Here is a 17,835-nt window from a genome sequence, read left to right as displayed (position 1 = left end):
TATTTGCATATCAGAAAGCTACAAAATCCACATGCAAATGCGGCTCTGCTGTGGACCACCAACATTCCCACCATTTCGTGGGGCCTCACCAGTCATCAATCATTGTGGTTTCCTTGTTGCTTTTGTCCACTTGGCATTTTCTTTTCCATCCTGCTAACCACCTGAGATCCACCTGCTTGTCCAAACTCAAGGGGGTCTTCTTCTTCTGACAATGCTTTCTTTGGTATGCGTGCATGAATAAGGAGTTGTTAGCCTTTGTATATTCACCAAAATGATCATAAAAACAAATTACACTATTAAAGTTATCTGATATGCTGGCAGGCTTCTCAGGTGTCACATAAATCTTTGGCAAAACGAAGAAAAAGAAGAACAAAAAGGTTAGCATGGAAGCAGAAGGTTGTTATTATGGAATCGGTATTCTCATTTGCGCTACAGGTTGGGTTTTTTTTTAAAAGCACTGCAGATCCATAGGCTGGAATTTTGTGCTGGGGCCTTAAGGGGGCAAGAAATCATAGCTGGATGCTCAGAGCATAAATCCAGGTAGCCTAAAGTGCTTAAAGTTATTGAATTGTATGAGGAGTCAGAGAGCAAGTGGACAGAATGCTACCAGCATGCTTTCCCTTATATCTTTGCAAGTAAAAAGGGCTAGCTAGAGACAGGGCTGGCACCATCATGCAGCAGCATCCCAGGGCAGCTGCCTGGGCCCCTGAACCTGAACCCTCCAAAACTGGATTCAGCACAACCTTTAGACAGACTGGTGTTTTATTTTGCATTGCTGCTGTTTTTATCTGGTTGAGCTTTTATATTGTATTTTATATTATGGTTTTATATTGTTGTTTTATACTTTGAATGTTTTTAATTTTTGTGAACCGCCCAGAGAGCTCCGCCTATTGGGCAGTATAGAAATGCAATAAATAAATAAATAAATGAAACCCAGAATGGAATCACAGCCCCACTGAAATCAGAGCCACCAGCCTCCACTGACCCATACCCATTTTTCTGATCCACCTCAGCATCCAGGTGATCCACCTCAGCATCTAGCAGTGGCTCTCTTAAGGTTTCTTGCACCCCTATACCGCATAGGAGCTTAATGTTAGAGAAAGGTGCATGGGCCCTTTACGTTTGTAGTCAGTACCCAGTGGGAGGTGGAGCTTCTGAGAGATCTGAACTGACCCACTTGCTTAAACCTTCAGTTGCTACTAGACCCTTGCTGAAACAACAGCTCCTTCCATCAGGAGCTACCCCAGCCTACTAGCTCCTGCAGAGCACTGTCCAAGGTGCTAGGCCCTGCCCTGTTCTTGTTTACCCAGCATAATTACCAACCAAAGATTCCTTACCAGTCATAGCTTCCTTATACGAGAGCCTACCTGAGCAGCCAATTGACTGGGAGCTTCTCCCAGGGCCCAACACCGGCCAGGACAGTTACTTCATGTTTTAAGGAAAGCTGAAATTTCATGGAGGGAGCCTGGAATATTTCTGAAGGGGCCAGGCACCCTCTGACAGACATATACATCCCCCACCTCACAGACGCTGTGGTTACAGCCCTGAAGTACATTAGCTATCCTGTTGATACAGAAGGAATGCAATGGTCATGTGACTTGGCTTCTCAAGAGAGTGAAACCATTTCGTATCCTTCTGCCGACCTCGTAAAGTTGATCTGTGCCATTATTTCTTGCAAGTTCTGAAAGAGGCTGTGGTTGTCTGGCCCTCCCAGCCATTAGTGTTTTCAGGGAGGAATAGCCACAGTGCAGATATTTCTCCCTGTACTAGTTTCTCAGTTTCAAAACTGCCTTAGCTTATCATGGCTATGAATCTCTCTGGGCCGGCAAAAAAAAAAGGAAGGGGGGTGGGAATCTTTTATCCAGCCAGGAAATCCAAGCTGTCCTTCCTCCATCCAGACAGTGTTCTGGCTGGAATGGGGATGGGGGAAGCTGGTCTTTTGCCTTGAGAGAGGCTCCCCACCTGAACTCCAGCAACATAGTTGTGGCCAGCTTTGAAAGGGAGAGAGATCTTTTGCTATGGTGGAGAATCCTTCAGTTTATTCAAAGGGAGAGTGAGCTAAAAAGCAGCATAGCCCCAGCATTACTGCAAACAGATGCATCTCTATCTCTCTATCTCTTTCTCTCTCTGTGTGTGTGAAGGTCCTGTCCTGTGTGTCCACTACTCACACCTCAAATGGTTGTAGAACATGGAGCTGGGTCTCCTCTGAAGGACAACATGTGTGGGCTCATTACAAGGATATATGGAGCTGCTTAATAATAACATCTTAGTTCAAGGTGTTTCTGAGTCCTGCTGTTCATGACATTATTTATGCAGACATAGACCAGGCAGCTTACTTTTGTAAGCTTTCTGTGTATGGCTGCTCATGTATACATGTATGTACCATGTGTGCTGTCACATTTGTGCATGATGTTAACACACCAGCAGCAATGCGCCCTCTTGACCCATCACTTGCTGGCATTTGAGAGCCCTGTTCAGGTATTGTTAAAGGACTTACCCCAACACACAAGAGGAGCTATGCTGAGTAGTAGGGCTGTGCACCCCCTATCCGAACCACTCCAGATCCTGATCTGGACCTTCCGGATCGGGCCCAAACCGCTTCAGGTCAATCTGGACCTCCCCTGATCCACTCCGGAACTGGATTCAGAGCAAGATCCGGAGGTCTGGATCGATATTCGGCCCCCATTTTGCCCCCCTTCCCCACTTACTTGCCTCTGCAGAGGCAGGTAAGTGGGGAAGGGGGGACAAAATGGGGGCTGAATAATCCCCCCTTACCTGGGTCCGCCGTTTGCTGGCGAATGGACCACGGTGGTGGACAGCAGAGCCAGGTAAGCCCCCCTTCCCCTTCCTCCCTCCCCCACTTACCTGGCTCTGTCACCGCCGCGGTCTGGGCAGCGGCTTCAACTGCGGCCCAGGCCTAAGGCCGGAAACAGGCGGCCTGTTTCTGGCCTTAGACCTGGGCCACAGTTGAAGCCGCCACCCAGACTGCAGTAGACCCAGGTAAGCTCCCCTTCCCCACTTACCTGGCTCTGAAGTTTCGAAACCGTTCTGAACCACGTCGGGCCAATCCGGACCTCCCCCGATCCACTCCGTAACCAGGCTCCATAACGGAGCGGAGCAAACCCCTACTGAGTAGCTCTGCCCTCAAAGTTCAACAGAGAGCTAGGCAACCATCTGTCAAGTATGCTTTAGGGTAGATTCCTGCATTGAGCTGGGAATTGGACTCGATGGCCTTATAGGCCCCTTCCAACTCTACTATTTTATGATTCTATGATTAAGTAGCCCCTGCCACAAGGCATCTGCACATATATTTATTTATTTATATTTATTTATTACATTTCTATACCGCCCAATAGCCAGAGCTTTCTGGGCAGTTCACAAAAATTAAAAACATTCAAAGTATAAAAAACCAGTATAAAATCATAATATAAAATACAATATAAAAGCTCAACCAGATAAAAACAGTGCATATAGCATGCACTACTGTAGAGAGGGAGCCTTGGAATGTCCAGTTGTACATGGAAAGGGCTCTTTTCTGCTGTTGTTCTCATTGTACTTCTAGTGGAGGGGCTTCTTGATGCACACGATGTCAGGGGTGGAACTGCTGAGCACAGCCCCTCTCTCCAGGCTGGAATAATATTTTTAAGGGAGCTTAAGCTAACCTACAAATGTGTGAGCATGAGTGATGTGCATGGAAACATGACCACGTGTGCATACAGGGTGCATATAGGTGGACTGGGTGGTTGCCTAGGGCACCAAGTTAAGCAGGACTTCTGTTTTTTTTTAAAATGCAAATAAAAATGAAAATTTCATGTCTCTGTTTTATCTGATCTCAGAAGCATTGGATGGACAGATGGACAGATGGAGAAAATGAATAATTATGACTCTGTTTAAATAAGTAATGGTTGCAAGCATTAAATGGAAAATAGGGGCAAAATGTTTCCTGGTTTAACAAAAACTCAGCCTAGATCTGGCCTAGGGCAGCTAGCTGCTGGCAGCCAGTCTAGGGTTGTCTCTGTGTGCATGAAAAGCTTACACAAGTCAGACCTTTCCTGGTGGCCCACATCTGGTTATCAATTTAATGGGAGGTGCTGGAAGTTGAACCTGGGATTTTACACATGTAATCTGTGCACTCTGTCTCTGTGCGATCTTACAGTTCAGTGACTAGAACGAATATCATGCCATTATGGGAATTACCTTCTTCATATAAAGCTTGGATTCAATAACCAAAATTAGAATTTCCACCAGAGTGGCTCCCAGTTCTTTAACGTAGAGCTGTTTAATTAAGCAACGCAGTCACTGGGTTTATAAATGGCTTAACTGTCGTTGAAGATTCAGGGATGTAGCAAGCATAAATTTGCCCTCTGCGATTGGAGTGACAAGCTGTATGATATAATGTGCGGGACGGGAAATCCGCTCCGTTGAATGCCACAATGGGAGCTTAGCCATTTGCTGCATGAACCTTCAGTCACAAGTGGATCTTTTTCAGACACAGAGACATGGGCAGCTGGTGGGTTCCATTCGTTCTCTCTTCTGATTGACACTCCAATCTAGGGATGGGGCATTCTTTAAGCTTGGAAGTTCTTCTTTTGATGAATCTCTCTCCTTGTGTACATTCTGCACACCATGCATAATTTTTTACACCTTTATCTTGTAAGAACATAAGAAGAGCCATGCTGGATCAGACCAAGGGTCCATCTAGTCCAGCATTCTGTTTACACAGTGGCAAACCAACTGTTGACCAGGAACTCACAAGCAGGGCACAGTGCAACAGCACCCTCCCACCCATGTTCCCCAGCAATTGGTACATATAGGCTTACTGCCTTTGCTACTGGAGGAAGCACATAGCTATCAGGACTAGTAGCCATTGATAGCCTTCTCCTCCAGGAATTTATTCAACCCTCTTTTAAAGCCATCCAAATTGGTGGCCATCACTACATCTTGTGGCATTGAATTCCATAGTTTAACTATGGCTGTGTGAAGCAGCCCTTCTATGTCTCCCCTTACTCACCTTTTCTCCAAGCTAAACAATCCCAGCTGTTGTAACCTTCCATCATAGGGGAGATCCTCCAGTCTCTTCATCATTTTAGTTGCCTTTTCCTGCCCTTTTCCCACTTCTACAATAACTTGAGCCAGCCCTGGCCAATATGACCTCTCACTGCAGTCAGTCTACAAGCCCTCCAATGAGAAAAGAAAGCCAAAACATCCTGCAAAGTCCTTTGAAAAAGAAAAAAAAGTTCACTATCATTCATTTGAGGCTTCTGAAGGACCTTAAATCAAACTGCTCTTTGTCTTTCCCCATCACCTGGAAGGCATGGAGCAGCTTTGCATAAGCTGTAACAGAGGGATGCAGGGAACATCTCTGGCCTCTGCTGTAAAAAACTCCTTCACACACAAATCCTTGGTGATACTGTTTCTCCAAATTGCCTGCTGCTGCTTCCTTGGCTTCTCATCTACAACTACATAAATATACCTGTTACCGGCTAATACCTGCTTTTAGATGTATTAAGGCGCATTGATAACTGTTCGGGCACAATCCACATTCCATAGACTGCTTTCATAGTGTTATATCCTGCTTTTTATTCCAAATTCATGATGATTTGACACAAGGTGTAGATATGTCTTGCAGATGGAAGCAAGGACATGCCTGTAACACCGTGATTACACAACAAGGATTGATGTCTAAGCCCCTTCTATGATCAGAGACTGCTGGATGCTACACGCTATCCCCGTTTACTCTGCAATCACCAATACTCTTTTACCCACTGCCAAAAAGAGAGAGGCAATTTGCATGTGCTCCTGCTTAAGTATAGAAGTAATTTTAGAAATAATGACTCTGGTTTAATACAAATACACTGCATTTCACCATAGAGGTTTGGCTGTTGGGCAGCAAAGGAATATACTAAAGAAAATAAGTTGGACTTGAACATCCCTTCAAAGAGAGTACTGTCTCCTGCCTTGTAGGGCACATGACCATCCTATTCATCATTATCAATTTCTGGATAGGGTAGCAGGAAAGAAATGACTGGGTAGTAGGAAAGAGAAGGTTTTAAAGCAGAGATTTAATGACCACCTATCAGGGATGCTGTAGTCCTGGATCTCCTGCATTGGCAGGGGGTTAGACTAGATGACCTCCGAGCTCCCTTCCAACTCTATGATTCTTTATGAGGAATGAATATTTCCATACAGTGCAGGAATTAATTCCTCAATGCACACATGCAACTGTTTATGCTACTGAATCACTTCTTTTAAGTCAATGTCAAAACAATGCAGTTGGTAAATCAAAGGAACTTTCTAATTCTTCAAATGACTGAAGGCATTTTTAAAGCAGGGCCAACAATTCTCTAGGTGGAACTGGAATCCTCTGCCACCTTTTAGTTCAGGATCCTGCTCTTCCAAGGGGCTACTTATTTCCATCTTTATTGAAATCCAGAAGTTTACAACCGCTTGGAATAGCTGGCCTTTGGGCGCTTGCAGTTCTTTAATCTATGTGCAGAGGGCAGTCTCTCTATTTTCTTTGAGTTGAACCTTGAATAATTATTCTACATTGCTCTCTCTCTCTCTCTCTCTCTCTCTCTCTCTCCCCAACCTCAGCCCCATCCCTCTTCTGGATTTGTTGAAACATAGTTAACGGTTCTACATGGCACTGAGTACCTGGTGAAAAGAGAGATCATTGATTATAGACAGACAGCTCATATTTTTGCCTTAGGGACTTGACTGGAAATTAGGGGGCTTCTCTCCCCCCTCTCACAATCATCTCCACAGAGGATACATAGATGCTGGGCTCCAAGTCTATATTCTCCTGGAGACAAATGAAATGAGAGAAAATAGAGAAAAGCAAATGTTTTAGCAAAGAACGTTACTCAGGGGCCAATTGGCTCTGTCTCGGACAGAAAGGATTTTTCTTTCTTTTTTTTTAAAGCAAAGGTTCAAAAACCAGTAATCCAAAAGACAGGAACCAAAGAAGATTCTTCTTTGAGATGTTGCTAGGAAACTGATTCTTCTTTTATATTTGTGTTTACTTGGATATATATATATATATATATATATATATATATATATATATATCCCCAAATACAGAAAGTAACAGGAACCTGATGTGCAAAAAATGATGTGTGGTGCAGCCCTATAGATGTCTACTCAGAAGTAAGCCCCACTGGGTTCAACGGTACTTACTGGTACTACTTACGATGTCTAGGACTGCCTCCATCTTGCATGGCCTATTGTTTAAAAACTAGAATACCTATGGCCCACCTATATGTTTTGCTTTTACAATGCCTGAGAATATACCCAGGATTTCCTAACAGTTAAAGTATCTGTTATGATGAGTTTCCACTCTTGCTTAAGAACATTCCAAGTGCTTTACTGGATCAGATTACAAAACTTTGCAAGAATCCCAGCAACCCACAGGCATTAAAGCAGGGCGGAGAACCCCAGGCCTCCCAAGATCCTAATCTGAACCTTTGGGTTCCCCCGGGTGGCTATGCCCCATTTCAAAGGGTTGAAATGCCTTACATCATCATCATCATCATCATCATCATCATCATCATCATCATCATCTATATCCCACCCCAAAACTGAAGCTCTCTGGGTGGTTTACAAAGATTAAAACATTGAACATTAAAAACAAATATACAAAATTTAAAAACCATTAAAACACACACATAAAATAGACAATATCTACTTAAAACTATTCTGGGGTCAGTTGAAAAACTCAGCATTTGCTGTTAAATGCCTGGGAGAAGAGGAAAGTCTTGAACTGGCACCAAAAAGCTAACAATGTTGGTGCCAGGCGAGCCTCGTCGGGGAGAGTGTTCCATAATTGGGGGACCACCACTGAAAAGGCCCTCTTCCTTGTTGTCCAAGTCTTAGGGCTGGCAGTAAGGCCATAGCTAGACCTAAGGTTTATCCCTGGATAGTCCAGGGGTCAAACCTGTTCACCTAGGTGACACACAGGGGATCCAGTGCTCAGGCAGGGGTGAACCCTGGATGATCCCAGGATAAACCTTAGGTCTAGCTGTGGCCTAAGAGCTTTAAGCCACAACATGCTACTTTGTTTTGCATCTTTGGACATACCACTTTTCCCTTCAGCCCCACCCCTTCCCCACACCCCCTTTCCCTTCAGCTCCACCCATCACTGGAATGTGATCCCCAAGAGCTTGTCCAAAATTGAATTTGTCCCTTCGGCTGAAAGGAGTTTCCCATCCCTACTTCAAGGGTTTGACTGCAGTGATCCACTGGCCAGTGACCCACCCGTGGACCACGATCAAGCATCATTCCTTAACCACTTTGTTAATTCATCCTAGCTCTTGTACGCCATGGAAAAACACAGAAAAGGATCCTTCAAAAATTAATAATTGAGGAATTTTGGCAAAATCTATGGGGATGTATTGCCAAATGTTTCTGCCCTGGATTTATTTCAATCTGCCACTGTTGCCAGCTTTTGCAGTTTTTTTATTGAAAGTCTCAAAGAGTTCGTTTCCCCTGCCATCCCTTCTCAAGGTTCCAGTGGCTGACATTATTTGATCTCAAATTTCATTTTTCTCCAAAGCAATTTTCTAAGCCTCATAGCTATAAAGCAAAATCTTTGAACATGAACCAAAAAATGTGATCTGAGAGGACCCCAGGGCTAAATAACTAGAACATTAAAAACAAAACAAAAAAACCGTATATGTGTACATACACATACAGAGAGAAAGCCACAGGATGTATAATCCAATCCCATGAAAATGCATGGCATTGATTCATTATTTGTGAATGTCAAGTTATTTACAAGGTTGATTCTCTGGAACTTCCTCTTTCTTTCAGATTTCCTTTTCATTCTCCTTCTTGCAGAAGCAAATCAGCAAACATTTTATGATTAAATATGCAATGCAGCTCAATATTGTTTGTGTTTACAAAGAAGTAAGTCCCAATGAGTGTTAGGATTGCAGCCTGGTGTCATCAATCCAACATTGAGTCTACAACTGATCCTTTAATCCAGACAGACATCTAGGTCTGAACCCTACAACTCAGTGGGGATGGGGGGGGGGAGGGAAATGGTTATGGAGAGCAGCAAACAGGCCCAGTGTCTCCGTACCTTGGGCTGGCATGGGTATGCCAGGGGTTCCATTGGCTGATGCTCATGACAGCATCCTTCCTTATTTATTCTTTTTTAAAAATTATAGCCAGGGGACAGCTGGCTAGGTATGTACATGATTCCAGGTGCTCAGATGATGATGATGATGATGATGATGATGATGAAAACCTTTTCACATTTAGTATCTTTTTTCTGTAAGAAAATGCACATATTCCCATCCCATTTAGCATCAGGACAGCAAAATCAAATTCCATTTTGTTCCTGTAATCCTGATGGAGTGATGAGTTGAATGAGTTTAAAATGCAAAACTACACATACTCGAATCCTTTCTTGTTTTATTGGTTTTGGTTTTGCTCAATGCTTATCATGTTGAAGCAGCTGTAAACAAAGCCTGGAATGGCAGTGGCAGCGTGGGGGTGGGAAAAGAAAAATGTTAGTTGTGTGCCAAGTCAAGGGTAGGCATGGTTGGGCACCGGCCGAGGGCCCACATCCCAGCAGGGGCCGACTGACAAGTCTCCCCTGGATCTTCTCTCTCTCTTCACCTGCCTTTTGCACTGGTCCAGAAGAAGAAGAAGAAGAAGAAGAAGAAGAAGAAGAAGAAGAAGAAGAAGAAGAAGAAGAAGAAGAAGAAGAAGAAGAAGAAGAAGAAGAAGAAGTTCCACAAGCACAACATGGTGCAATGGCACCCTCCCACCGATGTTCCCCAGCAACTGTTGTATGTAGGCTTACAGCCTCTGGGAAAACCTGAAGCCAGCATTGCCTGTGTGTTTCACAACTGAAGTAAGACACATGGCCATCTAAAGGGGGAGGGGCTCTTGAAAGTCCATTAGGTCCAGGGTATAAGACCACCTAGCTGCACAGCTACTTCCATCTCATCCTTGGTGTAGAAGAGCATCAGTTATTAAAAGAAATTAAGGCCACAGCTAGACCTAAGGTTTATCCTGGGATCATCCAGGGTTCGCCCCTGCCTGAGCACTGGATCCCCTGTGTGTCACCTAGATGAACAGGTCTGACCCCTGGACAATCCAGGGATAAACCTTAGGTCTAGCTGCGGCCTTAGTCATCTTTCTTCCCTAGTAGAGGATAAAGAAGCCAACCTGGTTTGTATTACCCAGACCTGCCTAGATAATGTAAGGATGGTCACATCTGTCAATTCAGCTGGCTTCACACGACATGCTAACCCACCCAGTGAAGGTTGTTGTTGAACCGTGGGCTACCATGCTGTCTGAATGCAGTGCTTTTCATAGGGCAAGCAGCACTTTTTCTGCAGACTGGGTTGTCATGCTGGACTCTCAGCAAACTCGTAGCCATGTTTTCTCAGAAACAAGCCTCATTGTGTTCAATAGTGCTTCCTCCTAGGAATGCGTGCTTCGGATTGCAGCCTCAATTCGTTTTTCGTTGTTCGACACCACCCAAGGTGAGCTCCTCAAGTAAGTGCACAATCTGCTAATGGAAATAGGTTGCAAACTGGCCAAACTGCAGCCATCCCTGTTTTTTAGAACTATGGGACATTTTATTAAACTCCCCAGGCTCCTTCTTTAACCTATTTTCGTAGTGGATTTCCAGCAGTTGCAGAAGGCATTTTCAAGTTGTTGTTGTTGTTGTTGTTGTTGTTGTTGTTTATCTGAGAACTCTCAGCCCAGAAATAACAGTGCCTTGCATGGAACTTTGAAACTAGTGCTGAACCCGAGAGAGCTCCCATTTTTGCCATAATGCATTTTCTTCTCATGGTTCTCATAATCCATTAGATTGGAAGGGAGGCTAGTGCCATAACATAAAATGGGTGGTGGAGTTTTGCTTTGCTTTTCTTCATCTTCTTCTTCTCCTTCCTTTTTTGCCTAGCTGGCGAGAGTGTTTTCAGGAGTGGATTCAACTTTGCCGCAATGTGACTTGAATCCGAAAGGAGCAAAGCACTCTCCCTTTTCTAGACCAAGAATACGATGATTGTCTCGTTTTTCTCCATGCTGTTCACTGGCAAAATGCTGCACTTTGGGTTAAATATGCTGCTTAGACTGGTATTGACAGATAGTCTTTGTCACTGGCTTTCAGGTGAAAAGGGTGATTTCGTGGCAAATGGGAAGGAGATGTGACCAGTAGCAGTTCCAGGGTTTTGGGGAGGGGAGCTTGGGGGGGGGGGGGGGAAATCCTCTTTGAGTGGGCCCATCTCCTTTTCATCGCTTCTGCCATTGTTGATTCACTTGCTCTCTTCATTTGGGCCCAATCTGCCCAGCTGCTCAGTGAGAGCTGGCGAGGAGCATGGAGGCTGCTGCTATTTCTCCTTCCTCTGACTGAGAAGGCCACCAATTTGGATGGGTGTAGGGTTAGAGAAGGTTATCAATGGCTACTAGTCCTGATGGCTGTATGCTACCTCCAGTATCCACTGCCTTTGCACACCCTTTGCTGGGGAACATGGAGCTGGTGCTGTCATGTCAAGCTTCTGGGTTTCCCATTGATGGCTGGTTGGCCACTGTGGGATCAGGATGTTTGCAAACTTCATCTGATCCAGCATGACTCTCCTTATGCTCTTTTGTGCTTACGACTGGAAGTTGCCTTACAGCAATGGCCTGCAGGAAAACATCCTTCCACAAGTACCACTGGGTACTTTCTTCCTGGTGTACTACTCATAGAAGAGATCCAATTCTTTCCGTCTCTCTTCCCACAACAAGAGCACCCATGGTGCTTCTGTCCAGGATGGGTAAGTGTTGTTTAAATGGAAGGGGCTTGGGAAATTGAAGGGAATGCATGAGTAGGAGCAGCGCTAGCATCAAAGGTAGGAATGCTCAGGCATCTGCTGAGGGTCCACACCCCTGCAGAGGCCCACTGACAAGACCTCCATGGACTTGCTCCTCCTCTTCTCCATTGCAACCTGCTTCTTCACCTGCCTCTTGCTTTGGCCCAGCCAATGGTGGTGGTGAGAAGGAGGAGCAGTAGATGCCACCACCTTCTTTCTCAGTGGCTCTCTGGCTCTCTGACAAGCAAGTAAGCAAGGATGAGGAAAAGGGCGATGAACAATAGTAGCTGGTAGCAATGGTGTGAGGCAGTAGACTCATTGAGGGACGGGCCCCCTGAGGGTGTCTTGCCCAAAGACAATCAAGAACCTACTGCCAGCATTGGGTGGGAGAGAAGGAGCTGGGTAGGCCAGGAATCCTTCTTGACATAGATTTAACCCAAGCAGGAGAAGAATTAAGAGGTCCAACAATACTCATCTCTTCTTTGAGGTGAGCATTAAAACCTCCTAAAGGTCATATCTGGGTCTGACTGGTCCCACCAAGCTTTGCTGGCACCTCTCTGTCCAGCCTACCCTCCAATATTTGAATGTGTTAGAGAGCAAGGCAGAACTCAAGGGCAGTATAAATGGATCAGGGAGGTAAAGGAAAGCTCAGAGAGGGCAAGGAAAGATAATGGAAAACAGGCAAGGGAAAATCAGGCAGACCAGGCAAAACTCTGGGCAGGGTCAGGACAAAGCAAAGCAAACAGAAGGGTTTGTGGCCTAACCATGGTTTAGCTTGTTGTGTGAACAGGCCCACCATAACAACAATTTTAGTCCTCTTTTCCTTCTTAAAGGTACCTATTGTGAGATAGCACAATACTCATTACTAAAGGCAGGGCTTCCATTCATATTAAGAATTTTTAGGCCATGTTTTATTATAATGCTTCGATATTGTATCATGTTCTAGTGTAGCAGTTCGCATTTGTTTTGTTTTTTCTGTATGTGAATTGTTGTGAACCACCCAGTGAGCTTCAGCTGTTGGTATAGAAATGAAATAAATAAATAATAATAATAATAATAACTGGTCAAAACTTTTAATCATGGTAAACGGTAGCATTTGAACATATCATTATTAGAGATTGAGAGAAACTGCCTGCAGGCACGGGAATGCCCATTTAAGCCAACGGTTTGAAATGGTGCCAATTTGACAAGTGGAATCTTATTTAACTTTATTTGTCGTCCTCAAACCCACCCGCTAGATGTAATTTCAATCCGTGTTGTGTTTAAAATCCACCCAAAGAAGGTGCTTGGCAAACTAGCCAGTTGGCATGGCTAGAGAAACCATCCCTCTGGTGGAGATAGCCAATGAAATTTCCAGTTTCCCATTTTCTTTGCCAGCAATCTTCCATCGGCTGTTTCTGGAACAGAGTAGCAAAAGTCAGTGGGACGGCTGTAGCCTGTAAGTAGTTTCAGGACTATGGCTTTGAATTCTTAACAGTGCACTGAAATGAAAGAAGAATATCTCTGTGACCTCAGGGAGCGCTTTTTACATACTTCAATCCTTTACCGCTGACATGGAACCTCAGTCTCCTGGGTAGCATGTCAATATAATGGATTAATAGTGCTTGTTATCATCTTCATCACCAGCGCCATTACCTATCTTATATATCTACACCCTCAGTAATACGTACCACAGGCTTTTGTTATCCTGAGATGCTTGGGAGGAAAAAGAAAAACGCGGTAAGCCATTTACACTTGGACAATCCTATTGAAGTCAATGGGGCTTCGCCAACGTAAGTGGCCAGTGATTCAAACTCTTTGAGAAAGCCGTGCCAAAATTCGCCTGTATAGAGCGGTTGATGGGGTTTTGTGCTCTGCCGCCGAAAACCCGGGCAGCTAGCTCGTATATTGAACCCCGTCCTGCACAATAGCTTTTCTTGGCATTGCCGTAAGATCCTGGTGCCCTCACAAAGAAAGGAACGAAGGAAGCCGAGAAACGTTGGCTCAGCGTCAGCCTTCCCAAGGAGAGCAAGGGGGGAAAGAGCATCGTCTGTCAAATGGAAAGGGATGGAAACAGCAGGGAGAGGAATTACATCTCCAGGCTTTCAGGAGACGGTTGCAATCAAAGGAAAAGTGTGTCGCTTTTGACAGTTTCCCTTTAAAATGGCTCAATTAAGGAAGACTCTGGAAAGATCTCTGGATGCCTCTCCTGTAATTAGGGATGTATTACCCCTCCCCCCTCCCCAGAATATTAAGCTTGTCATCTTCAGTTCTGAAGGGCCAGCTGCAGTGGAGGGAGTCCAACGGATGCTTGACATGAGTGGGAGCTCATAGGGGCAGAGGTGGCGGAAGAGGCATCGGGAGGCATGCCTTGGGGCTCAAAATGGTTACTTGGGGGGCTTAATTTTCCATCAGCAGTGACTGTTCCTTTTCTGGGAGAGCTGGCTGCTTCACTTGGGGTCCCACTGGCATGCGACTATAATCTGTTGAGTTTGATTGCTAAGTCACGGGAAGCTGCCATATACCTGGTCGGATTACTGGTCCATTCTGCCCAATCTGCTTTGACTGGCAATGTCTCCCCAAGCTCTTTTCAACCACCAGCAAGCTGAGCCTTTTCACTTGGAGCTTCTAGGGATAAAAGCTCATCCCTTCTGCCTGCAAAGCAGATTCTCCCCCTTTGACCTACAGCCCCACCCCATAACAAACTTATCAGGTGTTGTGTGATGTGAAGATTCATCTCAGCAGACAAAGCCACCCCAAAGACAACTTATCTTCTGTTACTGTTCTCCAGCTTCACAGAATGGCTGAGGATATTCTAGGGTATAGATGGAGAACCTCCAGCCCTGGGCCTTAACTGAGTCCTCTTCCCAAGACCCATCCCTTCAGGCCTTGTGGGGAGAAGAACCTCTGCATGGTGGGCATCTCCTTAGCACATGGCTCTCTGTCCCAATTGTCATTCTGTCTCTGTCATCAGAATGACAGCCTGCCACCCACCCCCCAATTTCAAGTCCCTACCTCTGTTCTAGGGTGTACTTTGGATTGAGACCAGAACACAGTTAACCTTCCTCCATACCATTTTTCCAATGAAAATCACCTCCTATCCCAAAGCCTGCCTCATGGAGTGGAAACTTGCTAGTACTGCTAGATATACATACAACATATGGGGGTAAGGCATTTTTTTTTAATTAAGGAAATGGTGTAAAGTAGAGGATTAATGCCCTCCCCCAGTGTTGTGGTCCCAATCCAAACTGACCCCTCCCCCACACACAAAATGCTGCTCAGAAACCTTGAGAGATGTTGTGTCCTGCTTGTTGGTTCCCCATTGACAGCTGGTTGACCACTGTGTGCACAAAATGGTGGACTAGATGGAGCCTTGGTCTGATCGAGCATGACTCTTCTTGTGTTCTTATCCTATTTGGGATGGATTCTGTCCTTGAAGTAGCACACCATCACATGTAATTGAGTAGCATTTGTGGCAGTGTGCTAAATCATGCTATTTGGTGGCATGTTCAGACAACAATTTGAACCGAGATGAATTAAATCCAGTGAAAACTTCCAGTAACTACGTCTTGGACAGAAACCTCAAAAGCATTTGTTTGTGGTGGATTGGACCTGAGTCCATCCAAGTTAGGAGGGCTTTAAACCACATTGCAGGAGAAGCTGAGCTGAATTGTCTGTATTGGTTTCCAAACATCTGAAATAAGCCAAATGGTGACATCATCTTGCAGCAAGTAAAAAAAAAAACCTAATATAGAAAGGGTTATTAATTTACCTACATTCCTATACGGAAAGGGGAGGAGAATTGAAAATGAGAAAGCTAGAGAAGAGAAGTTACAAGATGGGATTAAGATCTACTGAGTATAACTGTTTGGAGTCCCATAATTAGAATGTCAAAAATTGATGGCTACGATTTACACAGGGCAATGCAGAAGGGAAGATGTAGCATAGTGATGAGTTATTTCAACAGAATGAGCTAAGGCAGCTATGGACTTTGATTATGAAGATGGTGTAAAACCATTGGGCACATGGAATTTGGAACCAAAAATTACACATGGGATCAGCTCCAGACCCTGCAGACTGATGGTGAGTGATGAGGCTGAAATTTCCCTAGACAGCAAAGTGAGGAATTCAGAAATCACTTGATGCTTGTTCTCACAAGTGTCTTTAATTGGCTTGAGAGGAACCAAATATGCAGAATAAAGAGTCTGAAAGCTGTGATTTGAAGAAGAAGAAAAAACAGTGTTATCATTCTGAATACAAAAGATCCACCTGGAAGGAGAAATCATCCCGTAGCCTGGGACATTGAGAAGCCAGGGTTGCCACTTGGGCTCCCAAAGTGATTAGACCAGTCACTCCTTGAGACAGAATATGGGCGCTCCAATATGCTATTGGAGAACAGTGCCTACATGCATCATATTAGAGGGGTCTTGCTCAAGCAGAACAGATGCACATAAGCATGCACTAATCCCAAAGGATCCCACTGCATGGGGCAAAAAAAGAAAAAGAAAAAAAGGAGATCCAGGTACCTGCTTTCTGCACAGATAGACCATTATTGGATGCCTCTGCACATGGGCAAATGGAATGGATGGGACAGAGGCTGAGGATGGGTCAGAGGCTGCCATGTGTATGCAAATGTGACCTACATGATGCATTCCCCCAAAATGGATGGGATGCCATGGTCTCTGCCCTCAATCGCTGCCCTGGCTCAGAGGAGGACTCAAAAGTAGAGGAGACTTCATCCAGTAACCCTTCATTTTCTAGTAACCCATTATCTGGTACTCCAGGACCTTTCAGGCTAGAGGATGTGGCTACCAGACTCCTCAGATTCAGAAGCCAGCCCTCTGATGCAGTAATCACTGCCTCCACATCATAAGGACTAGCAGCTGCAGAATCAGTCAATGGCATTTTAAGAAATAGACAGCTCCTTAGAGGAGGTGGAGTTAAAAGCAGATCCAAACCTGGCAACCTTCATGAGGCTTCAGAAGGCCTCTGTATGTTGCTGAAACAACAGCTCTTCTTGAGTGAGTTCCAGTCCACACCTGCCACAGTGATCTGTCCAGGGTTCTGACAACCCCTGCCTGGTCTGAGTTTTACCTTGCCATCCTGCTTACCCAGACTTGACTCTGATTCATCAGACTTGACTCTGCCTCACCCTTCTAGTATTGCAACTGCTTCAAGATTGGCTTCCCTGGGAAGCTTGAGCTGAGCTAGACAGGACAGAAATGTGTGTGCCTTCCCATGTGCATTTCTGTGTTGCTGTGTCTGGCTTTTCTGCAGACAATTTTATTAACATGTGGTATCTTGTTCATATGAACATCTCTGGATCAGGGCTAAGTTTCACATGAAAATTGCTTAAATTAGACGTTGAGCATCCACTTCAGTATCACACTTCAGTTTGAAGAAATATTGGCCTGGTTCAGACAACACGCTAAACCATGCTGCTTAACCACAAAATGGTTAATGAAATGCATTGACCTTAAGGCATTCCATTAACCATTTTGTGGCTAAGCAGCATGGTTTAGCGTGTTGTCTGAACCAGGCCATTGTGTTACCAATAAGAAATGAATAGTCCTTCCTGCATCATGGACCTAAACTTGCAAAACCTGTTGCTGATGCTCTCTCTAGTTCTATATCCCTTTCATGTGGCCTTTCACTCCATACCTGGAGGGAATTGCCAGTTCCAGGGTTTTGTGGGAGCCCTTGAGGAACATGTTCAGTTGCCCCTTCCCAAAGGACTCCCTCCCTGCTCCGTTGCTCTTCATAACTATAACTGCTGCTTGTTTGATTGCTTCTCCCTCTGTGCCCAAACCATACCGTTTAGGAAGAGGCATGCTGATAATATATTCTTCATGTGGAGAATTATCCAGCATCATCCTGTTTCCCAGAAAGTTTGATCCAGGTCTCGGCCATTTTACAAAAGAGGCATGTTATGAAAATGGAGAAGGACCCTAGCTCAGTGGTAGAATGTTCCCGGTGTTATTATATGTTTATCCTGCTTTTCAGATGTGCATTATCTGTCACTCCTTGGCATATGCCATTTTAAAAG

This window comes from Elgaria multicarinata, chromosome 12 (assembly GCF_023053635.1).
Source record: "Elgaria multicarinata webbii isolate HBS135686 ecotype San Diego chromosome 12, rElgMul1.1.pri, whole genome shotgun sequence".
In the NCBI taxonomy this organism is placed as follows: Eukaryota; Metazoa; Chordata; class Lepidosauria; order Squamata; family Anguidae; genus Elgaria; species Elgaria multicarinata.
This window is presented reverse-complemented; position numbering follows the sequence as displayed.